Source organism: Oryctolagus cuniculus, chromosome 10 (genome assembly GCF_051225735.1).
Source record: "Oryctolagus cuniculus isolate XC-2025 breed Fujian yellow rabbit chromosome 10, ASM5122573v1, whole genome shotgun sequence".
Taxonomy (NCBI): Eukaryota; Metazoa; Chordata; class Mammalia; order Lagomorpha; family Leporidae; genus Oryctolagus; species Oryctolagus cuniculus.
Genome location: NC_142876.1, coordinates 94,060,500 through 94,079,473, shown reverse-complemented (window position 1 = coordinate 94,079,473; position 18,974 = coordinate 94,060,500). Strand labels below are relative to the sequence as shown.

Sequence of the window (18,974 nt, the reverse complement as noted above, 5' to 3'; positions counted from 1 at the left end):
TATTTATTTACTTGAGAGAAAGGCAGAGAGAGAGAAAGAGCACATGCCCATGCTCTGGCTCATTCCGCAGATGCCTGTGTGGCCCCAACTGAGCCAGGCTGAAGCCAAAACGCAGGAGAATGCAACCCAGGTCTTCCACATGGGTGGCAGGAAGCCCACTACTTGAGCCATCATCACTACTTCTCAGAGCTTGCATTAGTAGAAAGCTGGAGGCAGGGGGTCGGCCTTGGGTCTTAGTGAGTTAAGGTGCTGCCTGTGATGTCGGCATCATATATGAGTGCTGATTCGAGTCCCGACTGCTCCACTTCTGATCCAGCTCCCTGCTAATGCACCTAGGAAAGCAATGAGAGATGACCCAGGTACTTAGAACCCCTGCCACCCATGTGGGAGACCTGGAGGAAGCTCCTGGCTTTGGCCTGACCCAGTCCTGACTGTTGCAGCCATCTGGGGAGTGAACCAGTGGATGGAAGACTCTCTCTCTTTCTCTCTCTCTGTAACTCTGACTTTCAAATACAGAAATAATTATTTATAAAAAAGAAGAAGAAAAGACTGCTGGAGTCAGGGACCAAAGCCAGGAAGCAAACCAAGGTGCTCTAACATGGGACCTTGGCAACCCAGCTGGAATTCCAACCACTAGGCCAAACGCTTGCCTCCTGATATCTTTTTTTTTTTTTTTAAGACTTATGTAGTTATTTGAAAGGCAGGGAGAGAGAGAGAAAGAGAGACATGGAGAGACAGAGAATTAGAGAACTCCCATCCACTGATTCGTTCCCCAAAAGACCACAATGGCGGAAGCTGGGTCAGGCCAAAGCCAGGAGCCCAAAACTCCGCCCAAGTTTCCCGCATGAATGGCAGGGACCCAAGCACTTGAGCCGTCATCTGCTTCCTCCCAGGGTGTGCATCCCCAGGAAGCTGGAGTCAGGAATGGAGCTAGGACTTGAACCCTGGCACTGCAGTGTGAAATGCAGGCATTCCAAGCAGGGTCTTTTTTTTTTTTTTTTTTTTTCTCACTAAAAAACTTACGTCTTGGGGCTGGCACTGTGGCATAGTGGGCTAAGTCTCTACCTGCAGCGCCAGCATCCCGTATGGGCGCTTGTTTAAGTCCCAGCTGCCCCCCTTGCAATGCAGCTCTCTGCTATGGCCTGGGAAAACAGTGGAAGATGGCCCAAGGCTTGGGCCCCTGCATCCATGTGGGAGACCCAGAAGAAGCTCCTGGCTCCTGGCTTCAGCCTCCGGCCTTTGTGGCCATCTAGGGAGTAAACCAGGGAATACAGTATGTTTCCCTCTGTCTCTCCCTCTCTCTGTGACTCTTTCTCTTCTGTCTGCTGGTTCACTCTCCAAACTCCTGCAACAGCTGTGGCTGGGCCAAGGCTAAAGCCAGGAACCTGGAGTTCAGTCCAGGTCTCCTGTGTGACTAGCAGGGACTCGACTACCTGGGCGAACACTGCTGCTTCCCAGGGTGCTAACACTAGCAGGAGGCTGGAGTCAGAAGCAGAGCTAGGACTTGAACCCAGGTACTCCGATATGAGACACAGGCCATATTAGATGCAGCTGTCCCAAGCGATGGCTTAATTGTGTCAAATGCCTACCCCTAAGCAGGATCTTAACCACTAGACCAAACATCCACCACTGACACTGACATTTTTTAAACTCAAAATTGGGCTTCAATTTTGATTCAACTGGTGTTTTTCCATTATGGACTGAAGTTAAGGAATTTTGGCAAGAGCACCAAATAAATGATGTTATGTACTGCATTAGAGGAACGTGATGTCACTCTAACTTATATTAATCCTGATCACCTGGTTAAGATTGTGTATGTTAGGTTTCTCCACTGTTAAATTACGATTTCTCCTTATAATTAATTAATATCTTGGAAGATAGAGATACTTTTAGGTAGTATAAATATCCCATTTCCTATCAAACTTTTGCTCACTAGTTTTAACATACACAAGTGGCTCTTGTATGAGAAAAACTATTACTGTGTTTCTTTTGAGATTGATATATTTATGGCTGGCACCACGGCTCAATAGGCTAATCCTCCGCCTGCAGCGCCGGTACCCTGGGTTCTAGTCCCGGTCAAGGCGCCGGATTCTGTCCCAGTTGCTTCTCTTCCAGTCCGGCTCTCTGCTGCGGCCTGGGAGTGCAGTGGAGGATGGCCCAAGTCCTTGGACCCTGTACCCACATGGGAGACCAGGAGAAGCACCTGGCTTCGGATCAGCACAGTGCACCGGCTGCAGCGGCCATTGTGGGGGTGAACCAATGGAAAAGGAAGACCTTTCTCTCTGTCTCTCTCTCTCACTGTCCACTCTGCCTGTCAAAAAAAAGATTTATATATTTATTTATTTGAAAAACAGAGTGACATACTTCATCTGCTGGTTCCTTCTCCAAATGACCACAATGGCCAGGGCTGGGCCAGGCCAAAGCCACGAGCCTGGAAACTCCATGCAGCTCTCCCACGTGAGTGGCAGGGGCCCAAGCGCTTGGATCATCTTTTGCTGCTTCCCCAGGCACATTGTCAGGCATCTGGATCAGAAGTGCAGCAGTCGGGACTCAAACCGGAGTTCATATGGGACGCATGTGTTGCAGGCAGTAGCTTAACCCACTGTACCACGATGCCGGCCCTGGCTTGTGAATCTTAGCATCATGGAACCTAGTGATGGTTCCATTGAATTGAAAGATAAGACTCTCATGGGGCCATTTTGGACTCCTAATGCTGCTGAAACGTATTCTACTCACTGGGGACAGCAATTCCTATCACAAAGGGGAAGCTGGGACCAAGTTAACTATGTCTGGAGCTTAGGGCACCTCTTGGTACACCCATGCCCTGTAGTGAAGGCTAATGGAAAACCAAGAGGGCCAACCGAACTGAGACTCAGTTTTGGGAATTAAGGTGAGGGTCAATCCACCAGTGCTATGGGTGGAGCCGGATTTAGCTCCTGAACTCATGTAGGACTTGAAACCCCAGGGTCATGGGTTGGTGGTACTGGGTGGGTAGAGACTTGCTCCAGGTTTGGACCTCATTGGAGATCTTGGGCTCATCGGGAGTGTGCCCTCAGAAGGCTCTCAAGAAAGATTGGGTTATAAATGCCAAGTTGAGCCTGGCTTCCCTCTCTGCTTCGTGGCTCACATGTGGTCATTGCTCTGCAGCCACTCTGCCACTGCTGTCCTCTGGCCTCACCAGATGGCTGAAGCAGTGGAGCCTAGCCAGCTTGCACTGGGAACCTCCAAAACCAAGAGCCCAAACAAACCTCTTTCCTTCATAAGTACCTTGTCAGGTATTTTGTTATAGTAATGAAAAGCTGACTAATGCAACCTGGTAAAGAATTTTAATCAGGCCGGCGCCGCGGCTCACTAGGCTAATCCTCCACCTTGCGGCGCCGGCACACCAGGTTCTAGTCCTGGTCGGGGCACCGGATTCTGTCCCAGTTGCCCTCTTCCAGGCCAGCTCTCTCCTGTGGCCTGGGAGTGCAGTGGAGGATGGCCCAAGTGCTTGGGCCCTGCACCCCATGGGAGACCAGGAGAAGCACCTGGCTCCTGCCATCGGATCAGGGAGGTGCACCGGCTGCAGCGCGGCGGCCATTGGAGGGTGAACCAACGGCAAAGGAAGACCTTTCTCTCTGTCTCTCTCTCTCACTGTCCACTCTGCCTGTCAAAAATAAAAAAAAAATAAAAAATAAAAAAGAATTTTAATCATCTGCAGTTCTAGCTGAGTGTGAAGCAAACACAGAATGGGTAGAAGAAAGTCATAGATATCAATGATATATTATGATCAATTAAAAATACTGCATTCAGGGGCTGGCTCTGTGGAGTAGCGGATAAGGTTACCACCTGCGGTGCCAGCACGAATATGGGGTGCTGGTTCAGGACCCAGCTGCTCTACTTCCAATCCAGCTCTCTGCTGTGGCCTGGGAAAGCAGTGGAAGATGGCCTGAGTCCTTGGGCGCCTGCACCAATGTTGGAGACCAGGAGGAAGCTCCTGGCTCCAAGCTTTGGATCAGCCCAACTCCAGCCATTTCACTCCAGGTCATTTGGGGAGTGAAACAGCAGATAGAAGATTCCCTCTCCCTCTCCCTCTCCCTCTCCCTCTCCCTCTCCCTCTCCCTCTCCCTCTCCCTCTCCCTCTCCCTCTCCCTCTCCCTCTCCCTCTCCCTCTCCCTCTCCCTCTCCCTCTCCCTCCCCCTCCCCCTCCCCCTCCCCCTCCCCCTCCCCCTCCCCCTCCCCCTCCCCCTCCCCCCCTCCCCCCCTCCCCCCCTCCCCCTCTCCCCCTCTCCCCCTCTCCCCCTCTCCCCCTCTCCCCCTCTCCCCCTCTCCCCCTCTCCCTCTCAGTGAGCCACGGTGCTGGCCAAATAAATAAATCTTAAAAAAAAAAAAAACCTGCATTCAGAGAGAGAATTTGGCCTAGCAGTTAAGATGCTCATGTCCCATATCTTAATACCTAGGCTCAACACTCAGCTTTAGCTCCTCACTCCAGTTTTTTGCCACTGCAGATCTTGGGTGGCAGTGGTGGTGGCTTAAGTAATTGGATTCCTGCTGCCCTTGTGGGAGACCTGGATTACCTGGATTATATTCCAAGCTCCAAACTCTGCCTCACCCACCCCCGGTGGTTGTGGGCATTTGGGGAGTGAATCAGCAGATGGGAGCCCTCCCCTTCCTCCCCCTAAACTCTAAAGTAAATAATATTTTAAAAAAGAAAGTGCATTCTGTTTGTTTATTGTATGCATGTATTTGTCCAAGTTGACAATTTTCTCCTCGCTGTTTTTACTTTATATACAAGTTGCTAAAGTTCATGTTGTAGTTTTGTCTTCAGGGAACAGTATGTTCAGTGGGACTGTGACTGAATGCCAGAGCACTTAAAGTAGCTGGTGATGGATACTGCTGGCACTGTGTACCTCCTCATTTTAGGGAGAGTATGAGAGCATTTTCATTTCCAAGGTCAGTTGCTGTATCTCGTGTGGCATCACAGAGGTGTTCTGTTGTAAAAGAGCTCAAATGTGTGTAGAAGGGTGTGTGTGGAAGATCAGTAACCAAAGGGGAAGACTCGGAAGACTCCAGAAGTTATCAGTGTATTCCCTCTGAGGTTTAAATTCACCCTTTGTGACTTGATATGCAGAAGTCAAGCTGGTCTGTTACAATAGTGGTCCCGTCAACTGGCACTGTTAAGCTTTGTCAGTAGAGGGCGATGGAGAGACATTGTAGGAGGAGGAAACCCTGGCCTGGGCGGTTCCTTCCTGCAGGTTCCTGCCCTATGGCAGGCCACTTCTCCAGTGTCTGCCTCCTGCTACATGGTCAGCTTCCCGGACACCAGTTCTTATAGCAGCTGGCTTTTGTGGTGTGCAGCAGCCAGAAGTGACAGTGGCCAGCAGCTTCCTGGACACCCCTCTTGGATGGTTCCCTAGAAGAAGTCGATCACTGAAATGTAGGATTTCACTTTCCTATGAGCAGCTTTCCCTGGCACTGTAGTAGGTGGTTGCAGGCAAGTGCGGGCAGCACAGCCCCACAGCAATGTCTCTGCCCTTCAGTGACCCTCTCCAACAAGGGTCCAGCTCTCCGCCCTGGGGAAGGGGCTCCTCCTTGGGCTGTTAGTCCTAGGCGATAGCTGTTCCTTCCATCTGCTAGTCCTATGTACTTGAGCATTGTCTCTCCTTCTAACTAACCAATCCCTCATTTCTCCAATCCCATGCTATAATTAATCCTTCTGGGTATTATACTTTGCCCTTTCCAACTACTGCATTGTTCCTGTCTCCTGATTGGACCCAGACGAGTCTGCACCTCAGGTAGTTTCGGGGTTGCTAAGTCACTCCCGTGTGAGAGCCATGGAGAGAAGCAAACCCGCTAACTGAATGACAGTCATGGTGTGCAGTCCTTTTCCCTCTTCAGGCTCACAGCATACGTTCCAAATATTGCTTTCCAGAGTTACTGAGGTTAGATCCTTTCTTCCCTACCTCCCCCAGTGTGGTTCTATCATTCACCCGAAATGCACCGCAATTCATCAGCGTGGATGTGCCATTTGGGGTTCTCCTTTCATCTTGGTTAATTTTAATTCTTTTCTCTCTCACTTTTTTTTTTTTTGAGATTTATTTATTAAAAAAGCATAGTGACACAGAGAGAGGTCTTCCATCCTCTGGTTCATTCTCCAAATGGTCTCAACAGCCAGAGGACTGGGCCAGGTTGAAGCCAGGAGCAAGGAACTCCATCTGGGTCTCCCGTGTGGGTGGCAGGGGCCTTCTCCTACTGTTCTAGGTGCATTAGCAGAGAGATGGAATGGAAACACAGCAGCCAAAACTCAAACCAGTGCTGGGATATGGGAGCTGGCACAGCAAGTGGTAGCTTAATCCTCTGCACCACAGCAATGGCCCTGAATTACTTGTTGTGGGGTTTGCGAAGTGTTGCCATGGTTCTACGAGTCACAACTCCCCAAAAAGCATCTCAGAGAGGTGCTGTGCCTCCCACCCCCATTCCCATTACTCTGTTTCCTTTCCCTCTTTGCCGTAGGTTTCCATCTGCTCACACTGGTGCTTGGACCCTGCACCTGCACGGGGCACCCAGAAGCTCCTGGCTCCTTGCTTCAGATCAGCTCAGCTCTGGCCGTTGCAGCCTTTTGGGGAGTGAACCAGTGGATGGAAGACCTTTCTCTGTGTGTGTGTCTCTCTCTCTCTTTCTGTAACTCTACCTCTCAAAGAAATAAAATCGTAAAAAAGAAAAAAGAAAGAAATCTCCGCACTGTTTTCCGCATTGTAAGTCCAGTTTTTTTTGTTTTTGTTTTTGTTTTTGTTTTTTGACAGGCAGAGTGGACAGTGAGAGAGAGAGACAGAGAGAAAGGTCTTCCTTTGCCGTTGGTTCACCCTCCAATGGCCACCGCGGCCGGCGCGCTGCGGCCGGCGCACCGCGCTGATCTGATGGCAGGAGCCAGGAGCCAGGTGCTTTTCCTGGTCTCCCATGGGGTGCAGGGCCCAAGCACCTGGGCCATCCTCCACTGCACTCCCTGGCCACAGCAGAGGGCTGGCCTGGAAGAGGGGCAACCGGGACAGAATCCGGCGCCCCAACCGGGACTAGAACCCAGTGTGCCGGCGCCGCTAGGTGGAGGATTAGCCTAGTGAGCCGCGGCGCCGGCCGTAAGTCCAGTTTTCAAGCAGTTGATTGACAGCAGGTCTAAAGATGAGACTTAAGCCTTCCCAGGGCAAAGTCCTCGGCCCCTTGTTCTTCATGTCCACTGCTTTGTTTGGAGCTCAGTGAGTCCATCCCAAAGCTTAAGGAAAAGAGATATTTGCTTGAGCTGACTACTGAAAATCATACTGGAGGGTCACAGAACTGGCCATTTCTATTAAAATAAAACATGAATAATTTCTAATTTATACCACACAGTAATTCTACTTCTTGATATTTAACCTTTAAAAAAATCTTATTTGTGCATAGATAGAGCTACACAAAGTTGCTTTCTGTAATTTTCTTAGTCCGTTCAGATTACTGTAACAAAATGCCACACATTGCGTGGCTTACTAACTGCAAAAATGCATTGCTCACAGTTCTGGAGGCTGGAAATTTCAAGATCAAGTTGCCAGTAGATTTAGTGTTCAGTAAGGGGCCATTTACTCGGTCGCAGGTGACAACTTCCTGCTGTGTCCTCACATGGCAGAAGGAAAAAGGGACTCTTCTCAAGTCTTTATTTTTAAGACTTTTGTTTATTTTGAGGAGGGAGGGAAGGAGGAAGAGAGAGACCTCCTACCCTCTGATTCACTCCCCAGAAGTCCACAACAGCCAAGAAGTCAGGGGCTGAGAACTCACTGCAAGTCTCCCACATGGATAGGAAGGACCCAGGTACTTGAGTGGTCATCTGCTGACCCCCAAGGTATGCAGTAGCAGGAAGCTGGAATGGGGAACAGTCAGGGCCCAAACCCACACTCCTTGACATGGGATGCAGGTGTTCCAAGAGGCATCTTAACTGCTGACTCAAATGCCTGTCCCTAAAGTGTCTTTTAAAAAGTTACTTCCAATTTTATTTGAAAGGTGGAGAGAGAGGGAAAAAGAACAACAGAGAGCTTCTGTTCTCTGATTCACTCCCCAAATGCTCACAACGGCCAGAGCTGGGCAGGGCCAAAGTTTGGAGCTTAGAACTCAACCTGGGTCTCCCAGGCAAACGGCAGGGACCCAAGTACTTGAACCATAACCTGCTGTCTCCCAGGGTGTGCATTTCACGGGAAGCTGGAACCTGAAACTCCGACGCAGACACTGTAACGTGGGAAGTAGGTGTCCCAAGGGGAGTCTTAACTTCTGTGCCAAATGCCTTCAGGCTTATTTTATGAGGACCCTAAGCCCATGCACAAGGGCTCACCTTTATGAAATCAACACCTCCCAAAGGCTTCACCACCTAACACCATCACCTTGAGGACCAGGATTCCAACATAGGGATTTGCAGGGGACAAGTAGTCAGCCCATAACAGTTACACTATTTTTAAAGAAGGGAAAAGCAATGACAGAAATCATCTTCTTGTCCATCTACAGAGAAATGGCTCAAAGCACTGTGGAACAGTCAACCATGCAGCAAGTTTGCTTGTTGGAGGGAAAGTAACTACGGGATAATAAAGCAGGTACAGTACTATTTATGACAAAGCAACAAATATTTCCACAAAATAAAATTGTTTATCTTATTTATAGACATCCACAGAGGGACTTCAAAAAGTTCATTATCTTTCCATGAACTTTTTTGAAAAAAGACATTTTTAAAATTCAAAATAATTAGAGAGATCTTCGAGGTTCAATGTCCAAATTGTCGTAACAGCCATAGCTGCTGGGCTAGGCCAAAACCAGGAGCCAGGGGCTTCGTTTGGGTCTTCCACATGGGTGCAGGAGCCCAGGGACTTGAGCTGTCCTTCACTGATTCCCCAGTGGCATTAGCAGAGAGCTGGACCAGAAGTAGAGCAGCTAGGACTCAAATCAGCACCCCTATGGGATGCCAGTTCTATGGGCAGCAGCTTAACCCATTTCACCACACGCTGGCCCCTTCCATGAACTTTGGAAGACACTTCATACATGTATCAACAGGCATCCATCAGAAAAAGATCTGGGGCTGGCATTGTGGTGTAGTGGGTAAAGCCACCACCTGTAACACCAGCATCCCTTGAGGGCACCATTTTGTATCCAAGCTGCTGTGTCCACTTCCAATCCAGCTCCCTGCTAATGGCCTGGTAAGCAGTGGAATATGGCCCAAGTGCTTGACCCCTGCCACCCAGGGGAGACCTGGAAGAAGTTCCTGGCTGCTGGCTTCGGCGTGGCCCAGTTGTGGCCATTGTGACCATTTGGGGAGTGAACCAACAGATAGGTGTGTGTGTGTGTGTGTGTGTGTGCGCGCGTGCGCACGCGTGTGTATGTCTTTCTGTAACTTCAAATAAATGAAGTCTTTAAAAGAAAAATAAAAAGATTTGGAAGCAGAAATAGCAAACTAAAAACAGTGTCTTCATTGGAGCAGGAAGCCTGGGGATTTGGGGACAAGGATCTGTAAAGGAACTTTTATCTGTAGAGTGTTCTGTTTTCAATATTGCTGTGTCTATATATTATTTGTAGAATTGAAAAGCAGCTAAAGTGTCAACCACATTAACGGGGTCTCAAACCCTGGGAAAATGGGACTACATCCTATTGTGGGAACAGACGGACACATTCGAACACTCATTATCAGCACTCACATCTCCTTCCTGCAGGAAGTTCTGGAAGATGACAAGGTGCTCTCCCTTGCCCCCATAAACTGTGAGAATCCTTTTCTCAAATTTGCCTAACTAGGGCTGCTAACAAAATCGAGTACTGTAAGTAAAACAGTAATGTAGGATCTCGATATATGGTGGGCTCCATCCGCCCACCATCTGCATTCCAGCTTCCTGCTAAATTCTAGAGGGGTCTTGGGCTCCTTCCGCTCCATCACAGTCTATCCTTGGAATGTAAAACCGCCCTTCTCCCAGTGTGCGCGCTGTCTGCTTTCTGAACTATGGGATCTCCCACCTGAAGAAGGCACTGATGGCTGAGGACAGGGTTCAGGTGTTCAAGGCCTTTGCTTTCTCTCTGAACCAGCTGATGACTGAGAGAGGAGACATCATCCTGTGCTAAATTGTTGACCACAGCACTACAGATGGGAGTGTAGGAAAATGCCTGCAAATCAGTATTTAAATGATGATCCCCTGGGGAAAACCTTACTATATTTTGAAAAGTTAAGATTAAGGTGATACTAAGTCAGAAAACTAAGCCGCTAAACCAAGACAGAGATGCAAATACAAGTTGTGCTTGGCGCCCGTGGCTCTGAGGATTCTTGGCTAATCCAGGGACATCCAGAGGCCTCACACAGAGAGCCAGGCCGCCAGGACACAGGAAGGCACTTCCTGCCCCTGCTTTTTGTGTAGCTTGGGTTAAGACCATGCAAAATAAACAATGGAATTTTGTCTAGGCAGCACATTCCCTTCTGGGAGGAAATTACTGAACTCATTTTTAGTTACTCTGTTTGGACTCTATTTTCTGGTATTTTAATTGTTAAATCCCCTAGCCCTTCTCCTGCCTTTTAGGGAAATTACTTGGTGTCTTCTAACCTTATAGACTTCAGAAGTGATACCTTTTAAAGGTCTCTGACTTTGTACAAACAGCAGAGAAATCTTGTTGAGTGTGAGTCCACTTCCCTCACCGAATGCAGATCCTGCAGAGCCCCGGAATCATATCAGATGCATTGAGAAAAGCACACTATGATGTGGTCTGAGTGATTCTGCTCGGGCAGCACGCACGTGCCCCGACGTAGACGAGGCCCGAAAGGACAGCAGGGTCCCAGTGGGGCAGGCTTGCTGGAGATAAATGTTTTCTTTCATTTGCCGGTACTATTTAAATTTTCAATTTGGATAGTATACCATTTTTTTTTAACTTTTTAAAAAGATTCTTATTTATTTATTTGAGAAGTAGAGTTACAGACAGTGACAGGGAAAGACAGAGAGAGAGGTCTTCCATCCACTGGTTTACTCCCCAGATGGCCCCAACAGCCTAAGCTGAGCCAATCCGGAAGCCAGGAGCTTCTTCTGGGTCTCCCATGTGGGTGCAGGGGCCCAAGCACCTGGGCCATCATCTTCTGTTTCCCAGGCCATAGCACAGAGCTGGATTGAAAGAGGAGCCGCTGGGACTAGAACCAGCATCCATATAGGATGCCGGCAACAGAGACGGGGGATTAGTCTTCTGTGCCACAGCGCCAGCCCTGAGAACAAACCATTTTCCCAATAAAAAGAATACTTTCACTTCGAAATAGTAACAAAAAAGGCAGACGGTGGAGGAAATAGGGAATAAAGCAACTGCCATAACAGAAAACAAGAACGAGAATAATGTAACAGGGGCTGAGGAAGGTGTTCAAAATCCTCAGGGACTCAGTGGTTCAGCTCACAGTCCACAGCCCCGCCTTCTGGCCTGAGCCTCTGCAAAGAGGCCTCTTGCCTGGTCCTCGTGCCTTCCTTCCTGTCCTTCGACAGTCCGTCCTCTACAGAACAGCCAGACAAGCTTTCTTTTCTTTCTTTCTTTCTTTCTTTAAAAAAAAAAAAAACAAAAACAAAAAAAAAAAAAAAAAACACACAAAAAAACCTTTATTTATTTACTTGAGAGACAGAGACAGAGAGCAAGCACTCCGATCCACTGGTTCACTCCCAGATGTCCTCAACAGCTGGGGCTAGGCCAACTCTGAAGCCAGGGGCAGGGAACTCAATCCAGATCTCCCAGAGGGGTGCCCCCATGGCATTCATTAACAAGAAGCTGGAGTCAGGAGGCAGAGCCAGAGTCTGAACCCAAGTTCTCTGCTATGGGATGTTGACTTAATTGCTGGACTAAATTTCTGTCCCTAGAGTAGTTTCCTTAAAATGCAGATCTGATTCCCCCTTCCCCTTGTATAATACCTGCAGGGGCTTTGGGAAGCACTTAGATTAAGAAATCAGTCTCCTTATGCTACTCAGGACCTTGCCCTTTCTGGCCCTGTTCTGTTTCTTGCTGTTTTCCGTTTGCTCACTTTGCAGGTATTTCCTGGAAGTATCCTGCCTCGCGGCCTCGTGCTTGCATTCTCTGTGCTCAGACAGCTCTTCACTCATCCCCTCCTGTGCTGGGCCAGCTCTGCGGACTCTCTGGGGAGCTGCATTTTAAATATGTACTTTATATTATTCTCATGCACACTCAAGTTTCAGAATCCCTGGGTTTTGAAGAGTACTTAAGAGGCAGGAAGTTTAAAAATAAACTTCAGATGGATGTGTGAAATGCAGCTCTTCTGTCTCATCCCCTTGCAAGACAAGGTGGGTTTTCCGGGCCAAGATACTTCTCAGGAAGGACTTGGCTGGGACGGGTGTTTGCTGCAGTGGTTAAGATGCCAAGCAGGATGCCTGCATCCTAGATCAGAGTGCCTGGGTTTGAGTCCCAGCTCTGCTTCCAATCCCGGCTTTCTATTAACCCACACCCTGGGAGGAGTAGGTAATGGCACAAGTATTTGGGTTCCTGCCATTCACATGGAAACCTGGATTGAGTGTTGGCCTCCTGGCTTTGGCCTAGCCCAGCCCTGACTGCGGTAAACATTTGGGGAGTGGACCAGTGGATAGAAGATCTCTCTGTGTCCTTCTGTATCTTAAGTTCTTCCTTTCAAATAAATAAAAAGAAATATATATATGTACAAACACATATATATATTTTGAAGAGCAATACAATTTTTAGAAAAGTAAAAATCTGGTTGCATTGACTCACAGACAGATGGGGTTCAAAGGTCTCAAAGTCCCTCTGTCAAAGTCCAGAGTGGCCAGAATTTTAGCTGGGAAGATTGATTCATTGATTACTAAGTGAAACATAAAGTATCTATAGCAAAATGGTCCTTTCCAGGGGGCCGGCGCCGTGGCTCATTTGGTTAATCCTCCGCCTCGCAGCGCTGGCATCCCATATGGGTGCCGGGTTCTGGGCCCGGTTGTTCCTCTGCCAGTCCAGCTCTCTGCTGTGGCCTGGGAGGGCAGTGGAGGATGGCCCAAGTGCTTGGGCACCTGTACCCACATGGGAGACCAGGAGGAAGCACCTGGTTCCTGGCTTCAGATTGGCACAGTGTCGGCTGTAGAGGCCATTTGTGGAGTGAACCAATGGAAGGAAGACCTTTCTCTCTGTCTCTCTCACTATCCATGACTCTACCTGTCAAAAAAAAAAAAAAAAAAAAAGAGAGAGAGAGAAAAGAAAAAAAAAAAACGGTCCTTCCCTTAGGTGATGTTGGGGACTGATGTAGAATGATGCCACATGTTTACTGTCTGGGCACAAATAGTCTCCAGGGAAGGCCCACAGAAGAAAACCCAGATTATCTGGGTCCAGTAAAAGGGTCCTCTTGCATGGCATGGGAAGCAGTCAGCAAACGTTCTCTGAGTTTGCTGTATGGGCATGTGCCAGCAGGGTTTGCACAGGGGAATGATGCCACGAGATGATGGGCCCAGGTCTGTGCAGCTTCACCATGAGGGCTTACAGCCCCTCAGAGGAGTTGGTCATGGGGCAGTGACTGGGGGGTTTTATTTTTTATTGCTTTTTCAGGAATTAATCTATTCCCACCCAGTAGGTGTAAACAGGAGCCAGAATGTTACAAAGGGGCTGTGGTGAGAACAAATGGTGGGGAGTTGGAGCTTCTTCATCAGTCTCTGCTCTCCACTTCCTTTTAGGACTCCAGCCCTGTGGGTAGGGCAAGGTGGCCTCATCCCCCACGTTTCAGGAATGGCTGCCTCTCTCCAGGAGCTGCACCAATCAGAATCTTCCCTGGGACTTTTCTCCACTGGGCTTTCTTTCTTTCTTTTTTTTTTTATTTTATTTATTTTTTGACAGATAGAGATAGATAGTGAGAGAGACAGAGAGAAAGGTCTTCCTTCCGTTGCTTCACTCCCAAAATGGCCGCTATGGCCGGTGCTGCACTGATCCGAAGCCAGGAACCAGGTGCTTCTTCCTGGTCTCCCACACGGGGGCATGCATCCAAGCACTTGAGCCATCCTCCACTGCCCTCCCAGGCCACAGCAGAGAGCTGGACTGGAAGAGGAGCAACCGGGACTAGAACCTGGCACCCATATGGGATGCCAGCGCCGCAGGCAGAGGATTAGCCAGGTGAGCCACAGTGCCAGCCCCTCCATTGGGCTTTCTAAACTGGCCAAAGATGATCCTTGTGTTGTCCAGTTGAGTCCTGCCCTTCCAGCAGAGAAAGCCAGAGAGATGACAAGAAAGAGAGAGCTACAGACATCTCTGTATTCCAGATCCAGACGGACCTGAAACTAGACTGGCACCTAGCCTTGCAATGGTGGCTGTAATCTACATCATGAAAGTTTGAGGAGTCCCTCCCCATTGGGTAACCGGACCAAAGAGTAACATTTCATCAAAAGTTGTCTTTCAGGCCCAGACAGTGAAACCCGTGGCTTCAGGGGCCAGCGCTGTGGCGCAGCAGTTTAAAAACCCCACCTGCAGCGCTGGCATCCCATATGGCACTGATTCGAGTTTCCACAGCTCTACTTCCAATCTGGCTCCCTGCTAATGCACCTGGGAAAGCAGAGGAAGTTGGCCCAATTCCTTGGATCTCTGCACTTATGTGGGAGACCCGGAAGAAGCTCCTGGCTCCCGGCTTCAGATCGGCTCAACTCTGGCCATTGTGGCCATCTAAGGAGTGAACCAGTGAATGAAAGACCACCCCTCTGCTGCCGTCTCTACCTCTCTCTATAACTCTTTCAAATAAATAAAATAAGTCTTAAAAAAAAAGAAAAAAAAGAAAAAGGTGGCTTCAACCAAAGAAATAGGCACTTCTAGCCTACCCAAGAATCTAGCTGCAGCCAGTCATGTACAAATATCCAAAATCTAACTGAAAGTGAACCTTTTCCTAACTAAGATATCAGGAATTAATCTATTCCCACCCAGTAGGCATAAACAAAAGCCAGAACTTTAGGTTTCCCATTCTGGGAGGAGCTTAACATTTATTTCCATAACATGTGATGTATGTCTCAGTGTGTTTCTACATTGCACTTGCGTGTGACAACAGATAGTTCTACAACTTCTGGTGAAGGTTTGATTTCTGTTCACCAAGACGCAGACCCACAATTCGTGTGGGTGGCAGGGTTTTGATGACTCACCTGGGGCTCTGCACCTCTGAAGGCTGGTCTTCGGATTTCTCGGCTTGCAGCAGTGAGTGGCAGCCACTAACTTGGGCTAATCCATTCACACTACTTGGAGCTGGGGATCAGGCCTCAGGAAGGCAGCTCCCTTCCTGGTGCAGTGTTGCTCATCTTGCCTCTCAAGAGAATCAGTGGCCATCCTGAGCATTTTGCTCAGAGGTCTCTCACTGGAGGTAAGTGGCACCAGCTCCACAGCGTGGCTATTAGAGTTTTGGATATTTTATTTGCTTGTTTTCAGTTGTCTCAGGAAGTCTGTGTAAAGCCTGTCTTCTGGAATCTAGGACCGCCTGGCCCGGCCAAAGGGAAGCCATAGTCTTGGATCTGGCAAATCCCGAACAGCCCAAAACTTCACTAGTCTTCGGGGCGACAGTGTGCAGACTTGAGTCCCTTCCTTACGCTCTATGTGACAAGGAGGAGCTGGAATCCCTCCAGAGTCCCTGGGCGGCTGGAAGGTGACTCTGGTGGGACGTCTCCTGCATATCAGGGGTGACTCTCTCACCCCTGGAGCTGGACTTCCTCTTCTGGGCTCTCCTTAGCAAACTCAGAGTTTTTCTCCACTGAGCTTTGTAAATTGGCCCAAGATGAGCCTTGGTGCTGTCCAGTTCCATCCTGCCCACCCAGCAGACAAAGCCCAAGAGATGGTGAGACAGAGAACTCACTCTTAGGGCATCATTTACACAATAGATCCAGACAGAACTGAAGCTAGACCGACCTGCTGCCAGTTTTCCAATGGCAGGCACTAAAAATTCCTTTCATACTTCAATGAATTTGAGCTCCATTTCTCTTCTTGAAACAGAAAGGGGCCTGACTGAAGGCCTTCGACTGTTATGCTGCTCCAAGTTTCAAACTAAAATATGTGCTATTGGCAGAAAATTATCTCTGTAATTTAATAGTGAGGCCAAGTTGCGATGAACAACAAGATGAACAGTTACAATCCTGCAGGCTGTGGGGCGTCTATAAATATGGGGCCAATCACAAGCTCTTGGAAGTTGTCTTGTGTATGTCACCGTGCCATGCCACCAAACACTGCTCTCGTGTGCCCTAAGTGTTGATGCCTCCAATTCTAACCCCCCACAGGGGCATTCCTCCCTGTTTTTCTCCTTTCCATACTAAGCAATTCCCCAACACTGAGAAACCCAGCTCCTAATAACCTCGGTGTATTTACTTATTTTCCCAAACCTGTAGTACATAAAAAAACAGTTTCAGAATCGCTAATCCATTACACTATAAAAAGTGAGCCTAGTAACCGGAGTTCACTATTGATAGTTCTGTAACTTTAGTCTGCGGGTACATAGCCAAAACATAGTGTGCAAAATCACCTGGATTGGTTCTCTGTTACCCCTGCCCTGTTCCAATGGTTCATGTCATTCATTTGTACTAATGTGAAGTGGTTGGTTTTGCTTGTGTTCAAATTGAAGGGATTGTTTTCTTCCATCCCTGTTGGTTTTCAATTTTGAGTATGTGGAATGTTGAAACAGCTCTGAGAGTCAAACTAGGCACCTCGGGCATACACGGGCAAGCAAAACAGCTCCCATGTACCACTGCCCCCATCACTGTCACACTCCCCTACTTCCAGAAGGAAAACCATCTCATTTCCTAGTTATCCTTCCCACACATCTCTTTTCAAAAATAAGCAGCTCTATCTATGTTTTCTCATTTCTCCTTTTCACATGACAGATACTCTCCAGAATTTTTCCTTGTTTACTTGATAATTAAAATCCCAGGGACCAACATTGTAGCGTAGCATGTAAAGCTGCCACCCATGACATCACATGCATCCCATATAGGAGCTGGTTCAATTCCCAGCTGCTCCACTTCCAATCCAGCTCCCTGCTAATGTGCCTGGGAAAGCAGCAGAGGATGGCCCAAGTGCTTGGGCCCTCTATATATGTGGGAAACCCAGATGGGGATCCAGGGTTCTGTCTGGTCAAGTGCTGGCCATTGTGGCCATCAAGAGAATAAATCAGCAGATAAAAAATTCTCTCTCTCTCTCTCTCTCTTTTTCTCTCTGAAACTCTTTCAAGATAAATAAATCTTAAAAAGAAATCCTATATATTACTCCTTATCAGTTCATAGAGTTCCATTGTAAAGCTATATTACATTGTACAACTTTATCCATTGTGCAACTGTACCAATGTTTTCTCAACCACTCTCCCACAAATGGACATTTAGTGTATTTCTAATATTTTGCAATTACAGATACATTTCACTGAAGAATCTTACATATAAAGATATTTGTATTCTTGGAAATGCTTCTTTAGAGTGAATTCCTAGATGTTACACTTTCGGATCAAAAGTTGAACACCTGGGTAGTTCTGTTGATGTTAGGTTTTCCTTCATTTGGGCTCTAGCAATTCGTATTCCTTCAGCAAGGTTCAAGAGGGCCTATTTCCTCACAGCCTTGCAAACTGAATGCTTGGCCTCGCTTAAATTTTTGCTCATATGACAGACAAAAAATGATATCCCAGTGCAGGTGCAAGTGTATGTAATGTTGGGGCCAGAATTGTGATGCAGTGGGTTAAGCTGCTGCCTATGATGCTGGCGTCCCATATGTGTGCTCATTTGAGTCTGAGCTGCTCCACTTCCAATCCAGCTCCCTGCTAATGTGCCCGGTAAAGCAGCAGAGGATGGCCCAAGTGTTGGGCCCCTGCATCCATGTTGGAGACCTAAATAAAGCTTCTGGCTTCAGCCTGGTCCAGCATCAACTCGCTGTTCTTTGAGGGAGTGAACCAGGATTGAAGATATCTTTCTCTCTGTAACTCTGCCTTTTAAATTAAAAAAAATTAGGAAAATATATAATCCAATTTTCAAAAAATATATACTTTCATGAGCTTTAACACATATGTTGGTAAATAATTTTTAGCCTGAGGCTGTTTTTTTTTTTTTTTTACCCTGTTCTGTTAACAGTATTGTTCATAGAGAAAACAGTTGTACACTTTAGTGAAATCCAATTTACCAATTTGTGTAACCAAAGTCAGGATGCAGAAGAGTTCCACTGCTTTCTACTGTGGTTTGAATATTGAATGACCCCCTAAGAGTCTGGGTTAAAGGCCTAGTCCCCAGATGGAACCTTTAGGAAGTCTGTAGGTCACTGGAGGAGTGACCTTGGAAGGTGGTTCCTGTAAGGGGGTTGTTCTAACAGCCTGAGTTCGGGCCCGCTCCCTGAGTTCGGGCCCGCTCCCTCTGCTTCCTGGTTCACCAGGTGACCCTTCTTCACGTGCTCCATCATCAGCGTGGAGCCTTCATCATCACCTTGTCAAGCTGTTCAGGTTTTTGGCCTCTAACACAGAGCTAAGGAAACCTCTCCTTCCTTTATAAGTTTGTCTCAGCCATTCCATTATAGTAAGGAAAAGCTAGTGCTTGTATACCCTCAAAAATCCCTCATGCAGAACCCCCATTTAAAAAATTTATTTATTTATTTATGAAAGCAAGTGAAGGCAGAGAGAGAGAGAGAGAGAGAGAGAGAGGAGGAGATAACTTCTATCATTTTCCATCCGCTGGTTCACTCTCCAAATGGCTATAATAGCTGAGGCTGAGCCAGGCTGAAGCTAGGAGCCCAAGTACTTGAACCATCATTACCAGCTTCCCAGGTACATTAGCAGGGAGCTGTACTGGAAGCAGAGCAGCTGGGACTCAAAACAGCACATCAGTATGGCATGCAGACAGCCCAAGCGGTAGCTTACCTACTGCACCACAACGTTTGCCCCATGCATAGTTTTTAAGATACGTATCTGGAAATGGGGCTGCTGAGTCACATGGTAAACATATGTTTAACCTTATAAGACACTGAGACTGTTTCCCAGAACGGCTGTACTGCTTTGC

General features: G+C 47.9%; 1 long non-coding RNA gene across 5 annotated transcripts in view; it reads left to right on the top strand.

Moving 5' to 3' along the window:
- Nucleotides 1-18,974, top strand: part of LOC149124343 (uncharacterized) — a 47,914-nt gene that overhangs the window by 7,063 nt on the left and 21,877 nt on the right. For 2 of the 5 annotated variants that reach the window (XR_016214776.1, XR_016214773.1), the window contains exon 3: nucleotides 8,500-8,592. The exons of 1 other annotated variant lie outside the window; for it this stretch is intronic. This is a non-coding gene — a long non-coding RNA (uncharacterized LOC149124343). Of the gene's footprint in view, nucleotides 1-6,492; nucleotides 6,665-8,499; nucleotides 8,593-18,974 lie in introns of those variants that run through there. 2 more of the 5 variants (XR_016214777.1, XR_016214774.1) reach the window with 1 other exon arrangement.